This window comes from Mauremys reevesii, linkage group 10, assembly GCF_016161935.1.
Source record: "Mauremys reevesii isolate NIE-2019 linkage group 10, ASM1616193v1, whole genome shotgun sequence".
Lineage (NCBI taxonomy): Eukaryota > Metazoa > Chordata > Testudines > Geoemydidae > Mauremys > Mauremys reevesii.
This window is the reverse complement of record NC_052632.1, coordinates 24293672-24317119: the sequence shown is the minus strand read 5'-3', so window position 1 is coordinate 24317119 and position 23448 is coordinate 24293672. Positions and strand designations below refer to the sequence as shown.

The following is a 23448-nucleotide window of genomic DNA, read 5'->3' as shown; positions in this document are numbered from 1 at the left end:
TCTGGGCCAAAAGATATGGAAGTTTTTTCTGAGGCAGGTTGTATGGAATGAAGCAGTTGGGACATGTTATACTTTCTCATTCCCCAGCATTCTGCTCTATAAAGTAGTGTTGAAAGTACGCAGCTCTGAGAAGTCTTGAGTTTGGTTTTGGTGTTGTATTTTGATCATTTCCAGACTGTATTTAAGCTCCTGAAGATGTTCCTGGCTTTATTGATTTTGTTCCGGATGTCCTGGCTTGTTCCACCGTCCTGGCTGATGGTGCTGCCCAAGTATGTGACCGTTTCTACATTGGTGAGAACATAATTCTCTATCCGTACTGGTGATGGTGAGGCAATATTAAAGGTTGTGATATCTGTCTTATTGTGTTTGATTTTTCAGTCCAATTTGCTGGCTGACTGCATTGAGTTGAGTTGTTTTTTCTTGTATATTATATTGTATTGGGTATGTGATAGGAGAGCAACACCATCTGCGAAGTCCAGGTCTTCAAGGGATGAGAAGAGTGTCCATTTAATGCCTCTTGGCATGTCTTCTGTTGTACGCCGCATTACTCAGTCGATGCAGTCCTCTTCAACGTTGCCAGACATGACACACCCCTGACATACTCCTGTTTTGACTTCATAACTGAGCTCACTGTGATCAACACTGCATGTAAAGTTGAAATAGAAACTTTTGATGACGTTGATTATACAGAAAGGAATTCCATATGCCTGCAGAATGCGCCATAGGCTGGTCCTGTGAATGCTCTCAAAAGCCTTCTCAAAGTCTATGAAATTTATGTAGAGTTGCCATTGTCATTCTAAGCACTGGTTTTTTATGTTTCGTAGAATGAAGATCTGGACTGTGCATCCACACCCTTTCCGAAAACCAGCTTGCTCTTTTCTGAGAATGCTATCAAGTGCCTCTCATATATGCTGGACTATGATTTTACATAATACTTTGCTTGGCACAGATAAAAGTGTGATACCACGCCAGTTATTACAGTCACTGAGAGTTCCTTTCTTTGGTATCTTCATTATACCCCATTGGTCCACTCATCTGGCACCTTTTCCCTTTCCCAGACTGATGTAAATAGAGGGGCCAGGATAGATGCTGCTAGTTTAGGATTTACCTTGAACAATTCTGCATTCAAGTTATCCTTGCCAGGAGCTTTCCTATTTTTTAAAGGATTTGATGGCTTGAATGATCTCTTCCTTAGTTGGGGTGTCTGTGCTGATATCAAGATCTTCTTCTGCCTCCTGGATGTTTGCTTCCTCTTTAGGTGGCTCCCTGTTCAGCAATTCTTTGAAAAGCTCTGTCCAGCGCATTTCTTGTTCTTTTTTGGTTGTTAGTAGGTGGCCTTGTTTGTTCCTGATAAGAGTGTTTGTTGGTGTCTGCTGTTTACCACTGATCAGCCGTGTCATTTTGTAGACAGTTCCTTGTTCACCACGAGCAGCTGCATCCTCTGCTTGTGTTGCAAGATTATCCATATAATGCCGTTTGTCCGCTCTCACATGGCGTTTGACCTCCCGGTGTGCCTTGCTATACTGCTCATGGTATTCGTCCTTTAGCTTCTGGGATTTTGAGTCTAAAACTTTTTTTCTTCAGGGCGTGTCTGGTTTCTGTGACGTACCATGTGCTCAGTGTTCTCCATTCCTTCCTTCTCTTCTGCCTGTAGTCTAGACAGGCTTTGCTGCTCTGTTTATAAATTGCTGTTACTTTGTCCCACTTCTTGTTGATCGCCTCGTCCGCATTCCCCTCCTCTTCATCAAGGTCTGCAAGTGCTTGAAAGCCGTTTAACTGCAGAACAAAGGCTTTCTGTATTTCAAGGGACTTTAGCCTGTCAATATCTTAACGTCTGTGTCCCTTGTTTGGTAGACCCACACTTCCCAGTTTTAGCTTGATGGAGGCTGTCACGAGGTGGTGGTCACTGCCAACATTCTGCACCCCTTCTCACTTTCACATCTGTCAGTGAGCGTCACCATTTGCCATTGATTGTGATATGGTCAATCTGGTTCTTATCTCTGCCATTTGGAGAATACCGTGTCAGCTTGTGAATTTCACGATGTTCAAATAGGGTTCCACCGATGACTAGGTCATTCATATTACAGAAATCAACAAGTCTTTCTCCGTTTTCATTCATGGTGCCACACCCATGTCTTCCCATTGCTCTGTCATTGTGTTGTCCTTACCGACCTTGGCATTCAGGTCTCCCATGATGATAATTAGGTTGTGGCGTGGTACTCTCTCTAACTCCGCCTGTAGTGTAAGGTAAAATTTGTCCTTTACTTCTTTATCACTGTCATTTGTCGGAGCATAGCACTGAATCAGGGTGATATTATTCTGTTTCCCTTTCAGTCTGGCTCTCACAATTCTGCTGCTGATGGATTTCCATTCAAGCAGGGAATGCTCCATTCCCTTTTTCAAAGGGATGGCAACACCCTTATGATGTCCATCATCCCATCCAGAAAACAGCAAAGTTTTCTTCCAAAGCTGCTGTTAATCTCCCTGATCCTGTCCATCTGCTCTCGCTGACACCCAGGGTGTGTAAGCTATAGCATCTCATCTCTGCTGTGACCTGAGCTAGCTTCCCTGTTTCATACATTGTCCGTATGTTCCAAAAACCAAGTTTGTTTTTTGTCTTGGTGTTGAGCACGTCAGTCTTCATGCCAGTGGCTTCCTTTCAGCTTTCACCACTGGCAGTCATACGGGTCATTGACTCCTGAAGGCCATCACCCACAGTAATGGTCAATTTTTCAGTCGCTGTTTTTTACGGGACAGAGTTGTTAGCCCTGTGCCTAACCCCCAACAAGGGTGTATTTGTTTTTGTCTGGCCCCTCCCCCATAGATCAGTACGGCACGGTTGAACCTACCAGGAACAAAAAGCCCCTGTTGACAGAGACTCTGGGGATCATTAGAGCACTAGACAAGTTCCTCATTTGCCAATTGGATAATGGAATAATCTAATAAGGGTGTGTCTACACTACAAGACTATTTAGAATCAACTTAAGTCGAATTTGTGGAATCGACCTTATGAAGTCGAATTTGTGTATCCACACTAAATACACTAATTCGACTGTGTGAGTCCACAGTAATGGGGCCAGCGTCGACTTTGGAAGCGGTGCACTGTGGGAAGCTATCCCACAGTTCCCGCACTCCCCGCTGCCCATTGGAATTCTGGGATTTCCCCCCAATGCATGCTGTGGGAAAAAATGTGTCGAGGGTGGTTTTGGGTAACTGTCATCATTGAACCATCAATCACGCCCTCCCTCCCTCCCTGAAAGCGCCTGCGGGCAATCTGTTCGTGCACTTTTCTGCTCAGTGACAGCGCGGGCGCCACAGCACTGCGAGCACGGATCCCGCTGCAGTTATGGCCGTTGTCAACTCCTCGCACCTTCTCGTCCACCTCTTCCACAGTCAGCTGCTGAGAAATAGGGCTACTTTTCAATGGTGCTGCGAGCACTGGTGGACCATGGGGGACGTTTTACCAACATCAACGTCGGGTGGCCAGGCAAAGTTCATGACGCGTGTGTTTTCAGGAACTCTGGTCTGTTTAGATGCCTGCAGGAAGGTAGTTTCTTCCCGGACCACAAAATAACTCTTGGGGATGTGCAGATGCCTATAGTGATCGTCGGGGACCCAGCCTACCTGCTAATGCCCTGGCTCGTGAAGCCCTATGCAGGTGCCTTGCACAGCGACAAGGAACTCTTCAAGTACCAGCGAGCAGTGTGACCTGTGACTGTTCAGTTTCTTTACAGAGAAGCTGAACCTGCCCCTGTTTCTTTACCAAGTTACTGTTGACTAGCATCTGCAGTTACATACCCCGTCCACCCCGCTTCCCCCACTTCCAACACACGTTTAAAAATAAAATACATGTTCCACTGTAACTTTACAAAGGTTTCTTTATTGATGACTTTGCGTTAAAGGGTTGAAACTGGGACGCGGATTGTGCTGGGTAGGGTGTGCGGTGATGTAAAGACCGCCTCTAAACTCGAGGAATGACAGGCTCCTGCTCCCAGAGCAGTCTGCAGTGCCGGACTGGTTGTTTCAACGGAGCCTGCCATCCCTCCTTTTTGGGACTCTGTGTGCGGGGGCTATGTGGCCTTTTGGCGGGGGAGGACGGATACAGATTCCTCTGCTGCTTGGCTCTGTGGTCCAGGACAGGGACCGTTGCATGAGATCTGTAACCCCCCTCCCCCGCTACAAAGTCACATACCCCCCCCACCCACACAGAACCTGCAAACCACCTCCCATACCGACCAGGGTGCCTACTGACTGCACTGTGTGTGTGACCTGCTGCTGATCCTGCCCCCGTCTCTGTACCCTGCTAAAGGTGACTGTCCTATGCAATACCCTACCCCCTTCCCCACCCACCCACCCACCCCTTCAAACACAGCGTTGTGTAAAAAAGCATGACGGAAACAGTAATTAACAGCAAAGTATTTTTAATAATTAACCAGACAGTCAGGGGATGAAACTGGGATTGGGGCTTGGGTGAGTCAGGAAGGGAAGGAATTCTCAAAAATTAGGGTATGAGAGCTTTTGGGTACTTGAGCACTCTGCTGGGGTGCAGTGACAGTTTTCACGGCCCCTGGTGCCCCTCCTTCTGGTTACTTTGGGTGACGGGAGGTATGGGACTTTGTGGCGGAGGGCGGTCGCAGATACACTGCGGGGGGGCTCTGTCCTCCTGGCTGCAGTCCTGCAGAACATGCACAAGGCGCCGGAGCGTGTCCGTTTGCTCCCTCATTAGTCCAAGCAGCGCTTGAGTCGCCTGCTGGTCCTCTTGACGCCACCTGTCCTCCCGTTCGCTGTGTGAGCGCTGGTAGTGAGAGACGTTCTCCCTCCTGGGGCATTTCCTGTGTGGCTGGTCAGAGCATCCAAGCTCGGACTGCTGTCCAGAGCGTCAACAGAGTGGTGCGCTGTGGGATAGCTCCCGGAGCTACTAAGTTCGATTTGCATCCACACCTAGCCTAATTCGACATAGCCATGTCGAATTTAGCGCTACTCCCCTCGTCGGGGAGGAGTACAGAATTCGAACTAAAGAGCCCTCTATGTCGAATTAAATGGCTTCCTGGTGTGGACGGGTGCACGGTTAATTCGAATTAACGCTGCTAAATTCGAATTAAAGTCCTAGTGTAGACCAGGCCTAAGAGAAGTTGCTAAGGCTACCTCGCTAGGTAGATTTAACAAGAGAATATACTATGAATATGTGGTGAACAGGAAGTCCTATTCAAGTGTGGTCAGTCCTTTCATTGAAGTATAGATCACATCAGAATGTAGGATCCTGCCCAAAGAGTGGTAAAATGAAAAGAACAATGAGAAGAGGCTGGTATGTATGGACAACTTGTACAGACTAGTTCAGCCTGCCTAACCAATACCTCCATTAAAATCCTATCGTTATCTTTTTCATGGCTCTGGAAAACTGACTATACTGGAATAGCAATTCAAATAGTCTTTTTGCTAAGGGATAACCTGAAAGTTTTGGCAGAGTTTGCACCTGTAATGAAGAGCATAGCCAATGCTAATGCACAGTGTGACTCTCAGGAGAGGCAAACCCGTGCAACAGACTGTTTGATTTTTAAGGTCTTGCACAGGAGTACACTGACATCCTAGTTGTGCTCCCTTTTAAAAGGATTAGAAACTTATTCCTCCAGTAACAGACTGTGCTCCAAGAATGCATATGCCCTGATCTCTGCTTTTCTGTCACAGGCTGCTAACTCATTGAAGAAAACAAGTTACTTCCCACAAGCTACAGACTAGCTCTTGTCCAGGGTGAAATAGTATGTCCTATTCTATAACAGATGTGTTAAACATTCCCAGAAAAAATGTTTCTGAATTACAAATAACACTTAAACCTGGAAACATCAGGAATTCTAATTAAATTCCAGATATATAGTACTAGCAGGAACCTGCCCAGCTGTGGCTGAAAATACATCTCCAAGGTACTGACTGTCACAGTCTCTGCGTAAGCTGGGTGAACCAGTTTCCAAACACCAAGTACACACCTTTCAAGTGACAGACCCCTGCTGTCACTTCTTTTTGGGGTGGGCCCTACACTCCATCTGCTCTTGACTGTGTCTCTGGGTTACACTATGCACCTCCCTCCCAGTTGCCAACCATGATACCTAAAAGGCCCAGTGGGAACCTGTGGACAGTAATACTTTGCAGTGACAGAGAAACAGAATCTTCAAAGCAACATATGGTTTATTTGCCAAAAGGTTCATAGCACTCAGAAAAATGGATTTAAAACAGAGACTTAAATGCATAGTGTCTTATGTATATGTGGCATTCCCCTCAAATCCCTCAGAAGTTCCGTGATTTCATTCTTTTGGGGACCAAGGTACAGCCTGTTTGCTGCACACTCTGATTCTCAGTTGGTCTGAGTGTCTTAAAAACATAAGAGCGGCCATACTAGGTCAGACCAATAGTCTATCTAGCCCAGTATCCTGTCTTCCGACTGTGCCCAATGCCAGGTGCTTTAGAGGGAATGAACAGAACAAGTAATCACCAAGTGATCCATCCTGTGTCTCCCATTCCCAGCTTCTGGCAAACAGAGGTTAGGAACACTTCAGAGCATGGTTTTGCATCCCTACCCATCCTGGCTAATAATCATTGATGGACCTATCTGCTGTGAACTTATCTAGTTCTTTTTTTAACCCTCTTATAATCTTGGCCTTCACAACATCTTCTGGCCACAGGTTGACTGTGCGTTGTGTGAAGAAATACTTGCTTTTGTTTGTTTTAAATCTGCCTATTAATTTCATTTGGTGACCCCTAGTTCTTGTGTTATGAAAAGGAAATCAAGAACTAGGGGTCACCAAATGAAATTATTAATCTCTCCTCATATTGAAGCTGTTCCATGCCCCTAATAATTTTTGTTGCCCTTTTCTGTACCTTTTCCAATTCCAATATATCTTTTTTGAGAGGGGGGTGACCAGATCTACCCGCAGTATTCAAGATGTGGGTGTACCACGGCTTTATATAGAGGCAATATATTTTCTGTCTTATTATCAATCCCTTTCTTAATGATTCCCAACATTCTTTTAGCTTTTTTGACTGCCACTACATATTGAGTGGATGTTTTTAGAAAACTATCCACAATGATTCCAAAATCTTTCTTGAGTGATAACAGCTAACCTAGACCCCATCATTTTATTTGTATAGTTGGGATTATGTTTTCCAATGGGCATTACTTTGCATTTTTCAGCACTGAATTTCATCTGCCGTTTTCTTGCTCAGTCACCCAGTTTTGTGATATCCCTTTGTAACTCTTTGCAGTCTACTTTGGACTTGAACTGTCTTGAGTAATTTTGTATCATCTGCAAATTTTGCCACCTAACTGTTTACCCCCTTTTTTTTCAAATCATTTATGAATATGTTGAACAGTACTGGTCCCAATACAGACCACTGGGGGACATCACTATTTGCCTCTCTCCATTCTGAAAACTGATCATTTATTCCTACCCTTTGTTTCCTATCCTTTAACCAGTTACTGATCCAGGAGAGGACCTTCCCTTTTATCCCGTAACAGCTTTACTTTGCTTAAGAGCCTTTGGTGAGGGACCTTGTGAAAGGCTTTCTGAAAATCTACACTATATTCACTGGATCATCCTTGTCCATATGCTTTTTGACCCCCTCAAAGAATTGGTAGAGGCATGATTTCCCTTTACAAAAACCATGTTGACTCTTCCCCAACAAACTATGTTCATCTCTGTGTCTGATAATTCTGTTCCTTGCTATAAGTTCAACCAATTTGCCTGCTACTGAAGTTAGGCTTACCAACTTGTAATTGCCGGGATCGCCTCTGGAGCATTTTAAAAAAACTGGCATCCTATTAGCTGTCTTCCAGTCATCTGGCACACAAACTGATTTAAACGTTAGGTTACATACCACAATTAGTAGTTCTGCATTTTCACATTTGAGTTCATTCAGAACTCTTGGGTGAATACCATCTGGTCCTGGTGACTTATTACTGTTTAATTTATCAATTTAGTCCAAAACCTCCTCTAATGATACCTCATTCTGTGACAGTTCCTCAGATTTGTCACCTAAAAAGAATGAATCAGGTTTGGGAATCTCCCTCACATCCTCAGCCATGAAGAGCAGTTCAAAGAATTCATTTAGTTTCTCTGCAATGGCCTTATCTTTCTTGAGTGCTTCTTTAGTGCTTCCTTGAATGCTTCTTTCATCCCTGTCACTCCCTGAGCAGTCTCTTTCAACTCACTCAAACTCCTTTCCTTGGCCTGGGGTCCTGTAATGCTTTAATATCCTCCTTTGATCCTAGGCTTAGGATTGGCAAGAGTAAACCACTCTAACATGATCAGCTTCCCCATTATTTCCTCAAGGACTCTCATCTGTGATTGTTTTTGTCTCTTTTGCTTGGTCTCTCTAACCACCCCTTTTGATTTAATTCTATGGCAAGTAATCCATTATAAGCAAACATAAAAAGGCATACACAGTCATCATAAAAATAATACAAAGATATTTTCCAATTTGTCACAATGGCCATTGATTGCATGCTCATTTAAGTCAATAAATTGGGTGTTGATAAATCTGAGAGCAAAAGATTATTAACACAACACAGGATACTTTTACTGACTGCCAAAATTGTGACGCAGCTCAACTCATACCCCCAAAGGCTTAGGGGGACTCCCAATTAGCTAGTTTTGTTTTTTTATTTGTTTATCAAATGAAACTGACATAGAATAAGCAAAACTAGAATGGATAAAGCAAAATCAGATATGGAAAAACCTGACATTAAGACAAACATCTCTTGTACCAAAAATAAGAGAGCTGGTGGGGGCATTTCAATATCAAGTAGAAGCAGCTCCATGCTAGCAAATAACAGCTAACGAGAAGAAAGTGCTTTTTGGTGTATTCCAACAAGAAAACGCAACCCTCCAACCACTAAGGAACAGATTCTTATGCTGCTGAAAAAAATAGGCAACTCTATCAAAAACATAAGGAAAAGAATCTGATCAGATCAAATTCTGAAAAATGCCCTCCCCCCCCCCAACTCTTTTGCATGTTAGCCCTTTGTCCTGGTCGCGATAATGTCAGATACATCAGTTAGTTTTATTTTGTAGTCACATTTTGTATTATAATTCATGGTATCTGTGTGGATTAAATAAATTATATGGAGAAATCGCAAGAGTGACCTGCTAGGTATCTTCTAAGAGACTGATGCCTAATCTGTCCCTTGGATACCTGATATACTACGAATGGCCATAGTCATTGTTGTCATTGGCTCTGCCAGATCTCTTCTAATACAGCATGTACCTTGTATCCCTGCTGAGCTTGGCTATGTGACTATTTTGAGACAGATTATCTATATTCCATATACATCAGTCTTCCAAAAATCAGGGTACAAGACAGCTGAGAGCCTTCCTATCTTAAGGGAAGAAGGATTTTTTTTTGGTTTGTTTTTTAAACAGGAACTGTGGAATAAGTTTTTAGTTACTCTTTAGACGCTATCAGAGTGCAACTCTTAGAACTTGTCAAAAAAAATTGTCTAAATTGTTTGACGAAAATTGAGTTTTTAACAGAACAATTTTTGTATGTGAAGAGTTTCTGCTTTCCTTGGAAAATTAAATTTTTGAAATACAAATTATGTAATGCCCAAGAACCAAAATGTGTTCAGTTTTTCAGCTGAAAACAAATTTCCCATGATGCACTATGCCCATATAATTGCCATGGTGCATCACCTCCCCTTGTCAAGAGAGGAGCTTGCAGTGCATCAAGGGATATGCAGTCAGCCAGGCCTATTGAGGAGAATGGAGAGCATGAAACACCTGAACAGCTTTTCCCATGAAGCATCCTAGGAGCATTTGGGATTTGGCTGAGATTGAAATATTGAAAGTGTTTTGACAAATTTTTTTTATTCCCCCCCCAACCCCGCAACTCAAAAGCTTTTGTAGGGGAAAAACATTTCCCAACCAGCTTTAGTGACTGGATTATGTCCAAAATGGATGATCATGGATATATCATGTAAGTAAAGAGTCAGAAGATGTCTAGTACTCTCCTACTCAGACTAGCTATTTTGAAGTACCTGGCAGGGGTTTCTAAGTGTTCCATCAAACTTGCTTGATTTCTTAAAAAGAAGTTCCCAGTAGCCACAGAAGTAAACTCAAGCAGATCGTCCCAAGGCTGTTTACAGATACCACACTCCAAAGAAATTAAACAAATAACCCTGGCATGTTTAATTTATAGCATAGTCTTCTGAAACAGCCAGTCAGATTAGATTTTATGATCTATGTTGCCTTTAGCTGCACACACTCATACAAACCTGCTCATGATTTGTGTGAAGGGCAATGTCACTTTCTGCATTTACAAACCACACTTGAAGTTGAGTTGTTGTTTTTTTTCCCCTGCAGTTTTGGGATTTCCTCCCTTTCATATTCCCTCCACTCTGCTTTTTCATTTACTACCATAATTTCAGTGACATGCATTTTTTTCCCCCCTCTCTTCCAGGAGCATTCAGCCATCCCTTAAAGATAAGTTTAATTCCTATAAATATCTAAAGCACTGGTCCTCAATATACCCTCTTCCCCAGAGGCTTTTGTGGAGTGAGGAAATGAGGGGGCTTGTTTTTTCTCCCTTCCTTGTCTTCTCCTAGCTCTCTAGAGATGGTGGTTTCCACTCCCTATCAGCACTATGTTGCTGTGAGGGTGGACAAGCTTCTGTTTATCTTCTTCCTTTGGCAAGTGTGTGTGTCTTTTATTAGGGAAATCCTGGTGGCTCCTAAGCTGATAGTTCATGTACAATACTCTGTATTGTTCTTTAAGTTTGAACAGGAAGTCCAGCAGGGAATAGTTCTAGGCAGAAGCTCTGTAGTGAAGCTGAGAAAGACAGAGCAGCTGATTTAGGTAATATTTTTTTCCTTATCCTAATTGTGAGAGTCGGTGTTAGGAGACAGTGTCACTTTGTATTTAGCAATGTCATATGATACCCTACACCACCATTTCTCAAATGTGGCCACTGTAGCTGCATGTGGCCATCAGGGGCTTTTCTTGCAGCCACAGCCTTCTGGTCAGTGATTTTGGGGCGGGGGAGCAGCGGCCCCTCCCCAGGGGCCACCAGCAGTGGTTGGGCCCCCCCCCCCCGGAGACACACAAGCTGGAGGAGCACGCAGTCAGTGAGTTCCCCATGTTCCCGTGGGTGGCGGGATTGGGCATCAGCCCTGGGATGGCAAGCGGCAGGCTCCAGCCATGGGACTCTGACCCTAGGCCCTGTCCTCTGGGTGTGGGGCTCTGGGCTCCGTTCCCTGGCTGCACTGTGGCGGGCTCACCCCGAGCTCACCCCTCACTACCTCTGGCCCCTGCTGTGTACCCCATTGCCCCTGCTGCCTCTGTAGCCACCTCCCCAGCCAGGGTTTAATTTGTCCCTGGGTTGCCGGGGCAGAGTAAGTCTGCTGTGAAAAGTGATATTGATAGACATACAAATATCACTTTTCACAGTAGACTTACTTATAGCTAGCAAGTCTTAAAAACAAACAAATTAAAAAAAAAACCTAAAAAGGCAAAAGAAACCACAAGAAAAAAGACAAGAACGTTTAAAGCACCCTATTTGTGTTTCTATTCTGTTTAGGTCCAGTAAAGAATAGAGACAACTGTACATTATTTTTATTATTGAGTGTGCAAAAGCCCAAACTCCTACATAGATAAATTACAATGATTTGGACATGTATATGTGCATATTTATTGTTTTGCCTAAAGTCAATTAAATATTTTAGGAAAAATTGTCAGAGCGGCCACCAGCAAGAGTTGGTGGCCGCACTTTGAGGCCACCAAAATTTTTGTTGTGAGAACCCCTGCCCTACACTGTCCTGTGTGTGTTTGGGTGGGAAAGTTACCTGGGACCTGTGCAGTGTCAGTCTGCCGAGACACAGGCAGACCAAGTCAAGCCAGTCTGATAAGCAGACCCTGAGAGCTGCATGTGGGCCCCAGATGTTCTACCTGCAACTTGTAGAGCATGGGCTGAGTGTCCCTGCTGCATGCTCTATCACTGTGGTATGCTTGACTTCTTGCTCCCGCCTGACATTTGCATTTCCCCACCAACCCAGTGGGATTGGTTCATCAGCAGCAGTCTTGTTGTATAACCAGACCATTATGGAGTAGTAGAAAATAGAAGATCAGAAACTGTTCTTGCCTCTGCCTCCGGTCATTCCATGTAATATGTGGGGAAAGGTTGGAAATGTAAACAGATCAGAAGGCATCTGTGGAAGCTTAGGAACTATGCTGTCATTCATTACAAATTCTTATGTAATACTGGCCGTGACAGCTATGTTGCTGCTCCGTATTAAAGAGATTAAGGTTGGGTTTCAAACAAATGGGTTAAAGCCATTCCAGTCTACAGTGTGCTGTGACAAAGCAGCTATAGCAGTCAAATTAAAAAAGGGGTCAAGCCTCATTGGAATTGGAGTGAGATTAAATTAATTTTAAAAATTGCTTTGACTTATGTATAGTTACTGTAACTGTTACCGTACTACCTCATAACAGCTGCGTTGCCTTATCGTCTATATCTGACATCTACAGGAGAACTTAGGGCAGTTTACTATGTGGGGTACAAATAGTTTTCTACCAGAAGTTATATCATTTATCACTGACAGTGACCTCTACACTGTACATAAGTACAGACATAGAGAGAGAAATGTTTAGAAGTGGCCAAAGCCTTTAGAAGCACAATCATAATTGAATGTTAATGCTACAATTTATTCTCCTGTATCTATATTAGAGCTAATCTGAACTTTTGACAAAATATATCAAAGCTGAAACATTTCACAGAGACACATTGATAGATTTTTTTACAACGTTTTTGACCGGAAGGTTTTTGAGGTGGACTCTCCGGCCACTTTTTTTTTTTTTTTCTGGGAGGGGGGAAGATGATGGGGAAGAGAACCAAATCGAAAACCTTCCCTTTTTGATGCAAAAATGACAGTTTTGACACAATCCTGTTTCATGAAGTCATTCAAAAGATTTTGTTTTTGTTCCAACGTGAAATGAAAATGAATGTCAAAACCTTGAAAGTTGTCATGAGACAGAATTTGTTGACCTTCAACCAGCTCTAATCTACATGCATGCAGAATTTCAGGAAGATTGAACCACTTGCTGTGTCTCCTGCTTCTTCAACCAAAATACAAGATAAAGAGGATGAAAATTATCCTACATTCTGATTATAGATTTCTTCATTAATAAGGCCTCTACAGAAATATTAGTATTGGTTGCATCAAAACACAATCAGAATCCTTTTGATGCTTAGTTGTAAGAGCAATACCCCAAATTCCACAGCAAGTTCAGTCTAGTAGAGCTGGAAAAGGAGCAGCTTTACTAGCTTGGCTCATATCACTGCCATGAGTCTTGGCCTTCAATAATAAAGGGTGCAGAAGGGCGAACACTATCCCAAATGTGGCCTCAACTGTGTGTTATACTGTGCTGCTTCCAGGCAGGGTGCAAAAGACCTTCCCCACATGTCTTATTCAGGCAGTGGCAGTGCACAGCTGCAGTTCTTGCACTCATCTGCTGGGCTGGATTCAAAGGGGAAACCAGGAAGAGAAAGCTGCCAGTCCCATGAGATGTCCAGTCTACCTATTGCACAGAAGTGTTAACTGTTTTTACCACCATTACCCATGAATACTTCTTTCTTCGGGGTTTATTGTTTCCTTGATACATATGCATGCATCTCATTTTTACAACAGTATCAGAGGACTTCAGAGTATGGGTGTGGAGGTGTTGTGCTGTGTTTGAGCACAGATGATTATTGAAGATGCATGATATTCTGCATAGGTTTTTCTCTTTTATTGCTATCACAGGTGATACACACACAAACCCTGACACTGTTAACTTTGAACTTCTTCCATTTAACTCCTGCTTTTGTGCCCTCCCATTTTGTTCCTACAAATTTCTCTAAGCCTTGCTCTGATGAAATTCAACTTCTTACTTTTCCTTGGTTTGGTCTTACTTTCACCATTGTTATGAAACTAACTGTAGTCCCTGGCCTCTTCCCACAGCCTCTATGTTTCTAAAAGTCCCCTGGCTTTCTCAAAATGATATCAAGGACTTCTAGTTTCCCCTCTTATCCTGTTATGTAAGATTGGAGTTATACACCACATCCGCAAAGCTATTGCTTAACTTACTGCTTCCATGCCCGTTTTCTGGGAGTTTGGGGGAAGAGGATAGAGTTTTAAGGCATCTGACTTCTCTCACAATAAAGAGCTTTTCTGTGAAGCTTTTTTGATACCTGCTATCTCCTGCTCTTCATTTTGACCATTCTATTGGAAAATTCTGCAATTCTGGGCTAAATAAGCTGACAGTGGATGCAGATGCCACAGAATATATTCAGGTGGGATACGTGTGGTATTGCTACTTGTGAATTGAAGCCCTACAACTGGCTTAATGGGGATAGACCCTTGCACCCACAGTGAACCCCACTGAAATAATGGGGCTCTGCATGGGCACAATTTCAGCCTGCATGCAGCTAGTTGGGGGGCTCAAGGCTCAAGATTTTCCTTGCTTCTTGTAGAATCTGATTCCTCGTATTCCCTTTAGAGTGGAAGCTGAAAATGTACACAGACCAATCAAATGCCAAATAAGGGGATGCAAATACTGAGAGTATCCAAATATCTATCTATCTATCTATCTATCTATAAATAAAGGTTGGAATGAATTGGAAATAGTGAGGAAAAATTACCTCATAAATGTCTGATGATTTTTTTGCATCCCATAATTGTCTGATATTTTGTTAGTAGAAAGACTATGGTACCGTTAAGTTCTGCTTAATGCATGGCAACAATGGCCATAAAAAGCAAACCAGGTATTAGATTTTTATTAGGAAGGGAATATAGAGTGACACTCAGAATATTTTCGTATTGTTATATAAACTCATGACATGCCTTCATCATGAAGTACTATGTTTGGTTCTAACTACTCGGGGTGGGGAAGCTGGGGGAAACAGAGTATAAACAGAAGGGTACTGACAATGATTAGAGGCATTTGAAGGCTTCCATGTGAGGAGAGAGTTAAAAACATTAGGACTATGGTTTAGAGAGGAGACAGACAAGAGGTGATATGGTATAAATGTATAAAACAAATGCTATATAGGAAAGCAGTCAGGTGCACTTAGTTTTTCCTTTGTCTTGCATTAAGAGAGGGGGACATGCAAATGCATTAAAAAGCTATACATTTTAAAACTGTTACTGTAGCAGTTTCTCTAGCTGAAATAAGAAATTGAAAAGTGATGTCAAGGTTCATACTTCAGGAGATAGCTCAACCACTAACTGTCAGCTTCCAAGAAGATAATTTCATAATCGTGTTATTGAACTGTTACGGGGGTTTTACATCTTCCTTAGAGTATCTTGCACTGGTCACTGTTGAAGACAGGATACAGTAAGTATGCAGTTCCGGTGTCAGTCGAACGATGCACAGTAGTCAGCTTTTTAAACTAATGTTAGCACTTTTGCTTTTATGCCTAAGTCCCATTTTTCAAAAGTGAAAGGCAATAAGACTTTGGGCTTATCTACACTATGCCTTAGTCTGCACTAGCTTAGGAGTAAATTCTAGTGCATGCCAGCAGGGTCCACGCAGACCAGTTAATGTGCAACATACTGGTGCAGATTAGAAGTTCCTTAGTGGGTGTTAACATAGTACTGTTTGAAATGAGACTACATTAATGCACACAAGGGAGCTTTTCGTGTGCTCCAGTAGGGTCCACACAGGCCAGTTTGCGCACGTTACATTAGTGTGTACTGGAATTCATACTCCACTGGTGCAGACTAAGATACCAGGCTCTTACGGGCCAGCGTCATTTTTGAAAGTGGAACATAGGGTATGTCTAATTGCAGTCGGTGGTTTGTTTTGCAGCTTATGTCAGCATACCTGTGATAGCTTTAGTTTAGCTCACTAATAATAGCAGTGAGTATACAGCAGTGCAAGCTTCAGCATGGGCTGTGCAAACTGACTCAGAACGTTGGGTACATACTCATGTTCCTTGCCAGGGTCTGTGCTGCTATCTTTTACCCTATTAGATAGATTAAGACTAGTGCGGGTATGTCTACATGAGCTGCAGTCACATGATTGCAGTGTAAGCCTCCTAAGTCACTTAGACATTTTTGAAATACCTATATGGAAAAAAAAGCACTAATTCTTGTTTATATCTATTGTCTAATATAGATATAAAACACTTCTCGCTAAGGAAAGTCTATTTTGTGCTTTCCCCACAGTGCTCCATCAGCACAAAGTAATGAAGAAAGTTTAATATGGAGAAGTTCTGCTAGGTCTACTTCATCCAACTCTTTCTTTCTCCAGATTACTTGGGTTAAGGAAAGATTTAATAGTTTCCCATCAAGAATATCTACAAGTGACATAGTTTCTCTGCTTACCTGGTGAGCATTAAAGGCCGTGCACTCATTAGATTGGATAAAGTAGTCACAGTGGCGGTAAATCAATAGTTAGATGGGAAACTGAAGTTTTCTAGGGAAAAACCTCAGGTCCTGCAGCTGTTAAGTGATTCAGTAGCTTGTATGGTTCCCATGAGCACTGAACCAGTGTCCCACTATGGTGTTAAGAAACACTGCAAGTGACATGCCATCTTTCAGCTGGACAATAAGACTTTACTCTTAACCCCAGTTTTGCAGCACAGTAACTTCTCACTTCAAGTCATCCCGGTTAACGTCGTTTCGTTATGTTGCTGATCAATTAGGGAACATGCTCGTTTAAGGTTGTGCAATGCTCCCTTCTAACATCGTTTGGCAGCCGCCTGCTTTGTCCACTGCTTGCAGGAAGTACAGTCCGTTGCAGCTAGCTGGTGGGAGCTTGGAACCAGGGTGGACTGGCAGCCCCCCATCAGCTCTCCACTCCCCTAAGTTCCCTGTGCAGCAGCTGCCCACCAGGCTAGCAATTGCAGCTGTTCCTCCCCCCACTTCCATTTGCTGCTCCTGCCCCTCTGCCTTGGAGCTGCTCCCCAAGACTCCTGCTTGCTGTGCAGGGGGGAGAGGAGGTAGAGGGGGGCTAATGTCAGGGTGCCCCCTCCCCCTGCTCCTGTACCCCACTTACCCCATCTTCCATAGAGCAGGGGGGACACATGACAGGGCTCAGGATGGAGGGAGCTTGCAGGCAGCAGCTGCGGTCTCAGTAAGCTGATCTAATTAACAAGGCAGTGTACTTAAAGGGGAAATGTGCATCTCTCTCTCTCTCTCACACAAGGTCTGCAATGCTCTCTCCCCTCCCTCCATTCCTGCTGCCTTGAGAGTTAACCCCTGAGGGCTCAGCCAATTGCTAGTTCATCATTTAGCAGTAAGGCATTCCCTGGGAAATATCCTCCCCTCTGACTCCTCCATGTCAACCAAGCTTCACAATCATCATCACTGTTTACCCGTATTAAATTGTTTGTTTAAAACTTATACTCTGTGTGTGTGTGTGTGTGTGTGTGTGTGTATATATGTGTATGTGTATATGTGTATATATATACTTTTTCTGGTGAAAAAAAATTCCCTGGAACTTAACCCCCTCATTTACATTAATTCTTATGGGGAAATTGGATTCGCTTAACATCATTTCGCTTAAAGTCGCATTTTTCAGGAACATAACTACAACGTTAAGTGAGGAGTTACTGTAATAATATCTCCAGGGTCCTGGATAAATTTCAGCATCTACCTATCTAAATTCCCCCTGTAATTTCTATTGGATATAGTATCTTTCATTTCTTGTCCTAATCTGTATGTCATTAAATATTTTCTGTTTCACCCTAGAGAGATGGCTGTGGAGGGTGAAGTGATTCCTGTGGAGTATTTCTAAATCAATTTAGTTCAGTGGCACTATTTTTGTATGTCAATTTAAGTATGTGCATGAGTGATTGGAGGCTTAGTAGACAACAATCGCTTAAAAATGGTTAAGTAGTTTTAGGATCCATTTGGCTGACAACATGATTTTGCACATACGGCAGCTATTTTATTTTTAAAGTGTTGAATGGGGAGTAGTTTGTATTTTCCCCGTTTACTACTACGTTGACCTACTGTGATACAGGAGGGCCAGCGAGCAGTGGTAGAGTGTTAGAGGGGAAATATATAAGCCCAAGGCTAATTAAGGCATGGTTCCCTGTAGACTAGGGAGGGTGGCTACAGGTTAATTGGAGTACCTGCAGTCAATTAAGGCCCTGTCAGGAACCTAATGCACACACGCACACACACACACACACACACGCTTCAGGCAGACTGGGGGAAAGAGAGAGGACTGGAGTTTGGAAGTGTGCTGTGAGACTTGAAAGATCAGAGAACCGCAGTAAGGGAGACCCTGCCCCAGCAGGGGAGGGAGATTAAGGACCGAAGGTACCCCACCCAAGGGGGAAGAGGGTAAGTACCCGCAGGGGTTGAGACTGGCTGGGGCTCAGAGTAAAGCGCAAACCCAGCCCACTCCCCCGCTTCCCTCCTTTACCACCTTCCTGGGCCACTAGCAGGGCCCTCAGCACCCCAAGAGCAGGGGCAAGGGGTGGCATCTTAGCCCCCGCACTAAGAAAAGCTCAGGACCCACCATACTAACATTGGCTATCTTGTCACACTACTTAGCAAGGACTAAGGTTCCAAATGAGGCTTTATTCAGAGGGTCACACTCCTAAAAAGCTGGCATGGAGGAAGGCCATTCTGAACTTTTTACCCAGGCGATGAGAAAAGGTTGCTGGCAGTCCACTATATCAGTTGGTTAAATGTGGGTCCTAGGGAGTCCCCCTTCTATAAGGGCATTTCCATCACAACAAACCAGGTCAGTTATAACTTCTACTGTAGTTAATTCACTGTGTACAACAACTTCAACCCTACATGAACGCAAACTAGCTTGCACGTCCACAATGTTTTAAAAATCTGTGTAACTCCATTGCTCTTCAGTACATGATTTCACCCTTAGGCCAAGCTTTTCAGGGCACTCAATGAGCAAACATTCTACAAATTGGGCCTTAGAGGCTGGGGTCTATAATAACCTCAGGATAATTTTTCTTTTAAAGAAACAGGAATTGAGTCTTCAGAAGTAGTGAAGCCACATTCATATCTCTTGGAAAGTGGTTGTGAAATGTGGGATTCCGTCTTCATTGTGCCTAGAGGTTGGTCAAATATTTTTCATCAACATTTTTCTTCAGAAAATGGCCTTTCAAAAAACTTAAAACTATTTTGCATATTTTTTGTTTTTTAAAAATTAAAAATATTTGTCAGAGGGAAGTATTTTTATTGGGGGATTAGCTCTAATTGTCCATGATTTCTATAGCCAATTTACACAGCTTACAAGTAAAAAGATGATGATGGTGGCTATTTTTCCTAACTGCCAACCTTGGGCAGTTTGGGATCTGAGTCAGCCGGAGTTATTTCCTTTGTGCTCCTCATCACTACTGATACAGGTTCTGGAGGCTAAATTCTGCCCTCAACGTTACATCTGTGCAATTCTATTTAAAGCCCATTGATGGGCAATGAGGTTGCACAAATGTCAGAGGGCAAACTGAAAAGAGTGGAGATGCACAGGTGTCCCTGCAGGTCTAATTTGGTCTGCAGAATCAGCACTACTGATGGTGAAGCCTGAAAGAACCCAGTTTGAGTCCCACATCCCAATGATGACTTTGCAGGGATGGTAGCTGGAGGGGAAAAAAAATCTTTCAGCCAGTAAACTGAGCAAATTCAGTATGGATTCAGCAAGAGACAACAAACATGGAAGCCCATATGGAGTTACTTTTCAGAGCAGAGCTACACATTGGGATTTCTTGGATATCAGCATTTTCTAGGACTTAAGTATCAGTAGATTTGTGGCAGACTATATTTTTGGTAGCTTTCCTCAAATGAGTACTTGTCAGCAATAGATCCCTATCACGTACCTACATGGTAGTGCCTTTTGATTATACTGCAGTCTATTTCCTACCATTTCCTCTTGCTATGACATGCCAATGTCAATCTAACACTTTCCCAAGAAACATACTCCCTTTTCTTTCCCACAATCACTTCTTTCTTCTCTGGCTTGACTTCTGCTACCTGAATCAGAGAGAGAATATGCACACCTCACTGCAGCCTGTCTCCCACCTCCCTGACCTAATCCCCCCCATGATACTAGAATTGATTTCTTGCTGAATACAGAAGGCAAGGTACTTGGCAAGGTTGAATAAAGATGTGAGCCTGTTTGACAAACATGGATCCTTTCTTTGGTTGTAAGCTCTGCCTGAAAATTTTATGTCGCTTGTGGAAACGTCCTCTGTATCTGACTCTAACCTGTGAAATAGCAAACAAAGAACAGGGTGGCTGTCACGTGACCTTTTAAAATTATAGTTACCATATAAATTAATTATATAGGCCTGTTCTCTGTTATCTGGCAAGTTCTAATTAGTTTTACTCTTTAAACATCTGTCTCTCTGTGTGGTAAATTATACCATGAAAATTAGTCAATGCATTTATGGCTGGCTGCCCTTGCTAGCAGAGATATGGAGGTGATGACTGATCCTAACATATAACATTTTTGTTTCTTCTTGGTGTGGGGGGAGGTGCAAGTTTCACTTGCCATGTTTTCCTAGAGAACAAATGGCCTTTGCTTTGCTGTGAGAGCTGGTGTTGAGAGGAAAGGAGGGAAAACTAGCCCCATCCCTCAATCTCCAGGAGTCTCAAAATTCTAGAGTACACATAGCTTCTCTTTGAAATTTTAGAGTGGTATAATTGGTATTGGCATATGTTGTTTGTCAGCAAATGTGCTTTCACGATTTCAGCCAACGAGTCACTTCCATTATTACAAGATCTTGCTCAGTTTCTTTAGAAATAAATGGTCAAGTTGGGGTACCTGTCAGACCCACCCAAACCTCTTCTGTGCATTCAGCTCTATATACAGAGGAGAAACACATAATAAATGAAAACTAACACTAGAGAGCAGAGATTGCTGCCATGTTGGCCTCCTCTAAGACAAGGGGATGCAAAGTCGCAAAACATATTAAGATCATTATGCTTTTTAAAATGTGGCTTGACTGTGATCAGTATACTATATCATTTATATAGTGATATTGTTTCTAACAGGCAATTAAATAATAAGATTTATTACGATACACATAAGAGGTGTGACTGCCATTTTTATCTGCTCCCTGATGGGATATATACAGATCCCTTCTTAAAGTGCTGTTTCCATTTAGAGAACAAACGGGACCTATTGTAAGTGTGTAACTGCTCCCCCACACTGCTGCCAGCCAGCACCTTCTTTACACATACATACATGAGGCACACCTTTTTATCTGTAGTCACTGACAAATGCAAACAGGTGACACACAGGCTGCTCGGCTGTGTGCTAAACAGGTGGAGCTAGAAAAATACTCCCGCTAGGAATAATAAGTATCTCGGATTAGACCAGCACATTTCTTGAACAGAGTGGAGGTAAGTTTTATATACATTTTTTGGTATAAAATTGCGTTTAACATAGTAGAGGACAGCTTGATTAAGAGCAGGCATACAGGTAGTAGTTTAAAATGCATGTGTCTGTGCCTTCATATATTTTTAACTAGCAGTTCCATGATTAGTCTGTTTTTGTTTTGAGCTTCACCCTTATTGCTGTAAGCTGATCTGTTTTGAAGCCCTCCCACCCCCCACGATCAGTAGCTACATGTTTTTAGTGAAAACATGAATTTGCTGTGTACAGAGGGCATGTTGCACTACAAAGGGAAAAATTGTGTATGCCAGGCTTATTTCCTTAATTTATCCACAAACAAAGCATTCAAGAGTAAGGAAGCTTTACAACACAGCAACATCATGGTATTGTTTATAACCAATTGTACCCTAGGTGAAACGTGACCATGTAAAGCCGATAGAAGCCTATTCATGTGAAACCACCTTATACTAATGTGAATAGACTCATTTATCAGGAGCAGTACTTGCCTCAAGAAACATGTAGCCTTTCCTATTGGCAAAGAAGTAAATAGTAGAGTAGGCATAATTATTTGGAGATGCCACATTGAAATAGATAATAATATGATCATACAGATCATACCAGCAGTGCAAACTGCCAATGGAGCTTCCTAGATTTTCATATTCTCTGTCCAGCCCAGTGTTTTCTAAAGTATCAAATGTAACCACAACAGGAGAGGTTGATTAAAAGAGAAGAGCTGGCTGGAGTGCTTGCTATGTCACCTGTTCCTTTGGTAACTTACAGTTCTCAGCAAAAAGGAGTTGCTCTTGTATTTCCTACTCTTAAAAATAATGTTGAGGAAGTCCCTTCCAAAACGATTTTGGACCTCCTGCTGGGTTCTAATTATATCCAACTCCCTCCTAGATTTCTTATGCCTTCCTTTAGGCACATTAATGTGAATGGAAGGGACTGAAAAGTGTGCTGCAGTGCTGAGAGCTTGATTAAAAAACATGTGAATGAAGGAGTTATACTAACTCTTAACTATGTTAGATGTCTTCTGTTTTTTAATTATTTTAACATCCACAATTCTTCTTCCCCCTTTTGACATAAGATGGACACAGGCTGAATTATTGTCTCTAATTTGCATTTATATATGACTTTTAACCCTGATAGATTCCAAAGAGCTTCACAAGCTGTATGTATATGGTGCCACTGAAATGAGGGCATCTTTGGTATAGAGAGTAGCAACCAACACTGAGCAATGCATAACATACAGAAGTGGGTGGGGAATTTTGGCCAAAGGATCCAGGCAAACCCCAATTTATGGAAGTTTCGTGGCATTTTTAACGTCCAGCCTGAGCAGACAAGAATTTTGTTTTGAAAGCAAATGGCAAGGAAATTGGTTTTATTTACTGGAAGAATGAAGGACTGAACCCACCCATCTAGGTTCTGAGCTGGTGGTTAGAGAGCTGGGTGAAATCCTGGCCTCACTGAAGCCTGTGGGAGTTTTGCCATTGATTCACTGGGGGGCATAAATTCATCCTCTGTATATTTTAAATCTATGACTTGGGCAACCAAACCATCACTTTCATCTGTCCCATCTCCACCTTTTTTTCATTAATGGGTAAAGGTTTATAAAAAAAATTAATACATATTTTTTAAAATAGCAGACACTGGCTATTGTATAAAAAAATCTCAATAAAAAGTGTTTAAATGTATCAGTTTGGGTTTTTTTTAACTCCTTGAAGGATTTTGTTATTTAACACACTGTCAATTTATATAGTAGAAATTTGGATGCTTCTAGGTTCCTGGAATGTAAGCCTTGTAAGGCGGAAGGTGGAGAACACTTTTTAAATATTTGTACAGGGAGGAGGACAGGGCTGGAACTGACTATGAAAATAACTCTTGCTTCTCTTCAGGGTTAGGTTCAGGCTTTCACAGTAAACACACCCTGGAAATATTTGAATACTGGGTTTATCTTGTAGGGTGAGAGGTGGGAATGATATGCACTGTAATTTGACCGAGGAAGAACTTTTCCTTGTCAAGGATTGATTGGAATGCATTTTTCTTTTATTTTGTGTTAAGGACTCCTGGCCCTGTTCCCAGCCATTTGCAAATTGTTAATTACAAGCTATAT

At 42.6% G+C, this 23448-nt stretch overlaps 1 protein-coding gene across 5 annotated transcripts in view; it reads left to right on the top strand.

Moving 5' to 3' along the window:
• Positions 1 to 23448, top strand: part of RAB27A (RAB27A, member RAS oncogene family) — a 79210-nt gene that overhangs the window by 35433 nt on the left and 20329 nt on the right. Inside the window, exon 4 of one of the 5 annotated variants that reach the window (XM_039492758.1) lies at positions 18961 to 19056. The exons of 2 other annotated variants lie outside the window; for them this stretch is intronic. The gene's annotated coding sequence lies outside the window, so the exon portion shown is untranslated. Of the gene's footprint in view, positions 1 to 10773; positions 10842 to 18960; positions 19057 to 21253; positions 21344 to 23448 lie in introns of those variants that run through there. 2 more of the 5 variants (XM_039492761.1, XM_039492759.1) reach the window with 2 other exon arrangements.